Raw genomic sequence first — 1,770 nt, 5'->3', positions numbered from 1 at the left:
GCATCCAGATTCTTGCTTATCTCTTGGCATTCCTTCTCTGCTTCTCTTTGCTGAAATCATGCTCATCTTCCCATTAGCTTCATTTGTTTATGTATCCAGAAACTTCTCTTAAATCTGCCATACGAGCGTAAACTTTTCCTACCTTGGACTGTACCCTTTTATGACTACTCCTACATTTAGCATTGTAACATACACTTTTGGCATTGGGGGTTTGGAGTTAAATTCTAGGAGAATTTAATTTCCTTCTGGATTTGAATTATCCTTCATAGAGCTTAAGTCAAATTTGTAAAAATGGTAGGAGACTCGAAGCTATTTCCCAGTTGAAGGGTTATGTGAACAAGTCTTTCTGCACCCCAGGGCCATAGTGGGAAGGGAAGTGAGGAGAATTGACGCCATTGGTGATAGAGACTTGGGCAGAGCCCTCCTGGTAGGCAGAGTCACAGCAAATCCACAACCCTCAGTGCACCTTCTACCCGATCTCCACTTTAACTCTTAGCCCGCTTCTTCAGCAAAACATTCAACTCACTGGGAACCCACCTTCAGCAAAGCATTTCACTCACTGGGAACCCACCTTTGAGTTTTTTACATCAGAAACCAATGAGGAAGTGCTCGCTTCAGCAGCACATATACTAAAATTGGAACGACACAGAGAAGATTAGCATGGCCCCTACGCAAGGATGACACGCAAATTCGTGAAGCGTTCCATATTTTTGGACACTTGTGGGGATGAGCACTGGGTGTTATGTGGAAACTAATTTGACAATAAACTATTTGTAAAAAAAAAAAGGAGAAAAGAAAAAATAAATAAAAATAAATAAATAAACAACATCAAAAAAAAAAAGAAACCAATGAGGAAATATTTACTCACAGAAGTAAGTTTACAACGAATATTGCTGAGACAGGTAGGTTTATTTAATCAATTACTAATTTCCAGAGCAATCTATGAACATATATGTTCAAATATATTTGCTACATTTATGAAGCTTTTTCACTTCTGAATGGATTTAATTTGGTCTTTACCAAAAAGAAAAATAAAGTCTTTGGTGCCGGTGATGGGATTTGACTTTGCCCTACTAACAAGTTATTAACTTAGCCTGTTGCTGTTTCACAGACTCCCTAGGTCAGAGACAAAAACTTTTTACCCATTGCACAGTAAGCTACACAAGCTTCCTGTTTGCAATGATTCTCCTTTGCCTCCCAAATCTCATGAGGGTTGGGTTACGGGAGAGAAACAGAGGTCCGGGAAGTCTTCATTTTGCAGCAAGCAGTAAGCAAAACTGTTCTTTGTCCTGGAGGGAGATGACAGTATTTCATCCCTCAAGTTTGCTTGCTGCAGACATCACCCTGAGTAGCCGCCCAAGTGGTCAAGGCCTTGCATTGCTGGCATACCCATGGGGCTCGGGGAGGAGTAGTTCTGCCAATAATCATTATTAATGCTCTTTATTTAAAATCAAACCTTGGGTGTGCCTGGGTGGCTCAGTCAGTTAAGCATCCAACTTCAGCTCAGGTCATTATCTCGCGGTTTGTGAGTTCGAGCCCCGCATCGGACTCTGTGCTGACAGCTCAGAGCCTGGAGCCTGTTTCAGATTCTGTGTCTCCCTCTCTCTGACCCTTCCCCACCTGTGCTCTGTCTCTCTCTCTCTCTTTCAAAAATAAGTAAACATTAAATTTTTTAAAATAAATAAACTAAAATAAAATGGAGCACTGAAGCTCAGAGAAGTCAATAGATCACTTTATTTACCCAGCTAGTAGTATCAGAGGTTCTGTTTT

At 40.8% G+C, this 1,770-nt stretch overlaps 1 non-coding gene across 1 annotated transcript; it reads left to right on the top strand.

Annotated features, from left to right (window-relative positions):
- Positions 1-605: 605 nt before the first annotated feature.
- Positions 606-712, top strand: LOC144223775 (U6 spliceosomal RNA). The gene has a single exon (XR_013332819.1). It is a non-coding gene; the product is annotated as a U6 spliceosomal RNA (small nuclear RNA).
- The last annotated feature ends 1,058 nt before the right edge of the window (positions 713-1,770 follow it).

This window comes from Crocuta crocuta, unplaced genomic scaffold (genome assembly GCF_008692635.1).
Source record: "Crocuta crocuta isolate KB4526 unplaced genomic scaffold, BGI_CrCroc_1.0 scaffold70, whole genome shotgun sequence".
NCBI classification, from domain to species: domain Eukaryota; kingdom Metazoa; phylum Chordata; class Mammalia; order Carnivora; family Hyaenidae; genus Crocuta; species Crocuta crocuta.
Note: the sequence above shows the minus strand (reverse complement) of the source record. Positions and strands in the feature narration are given on the sequence as shown.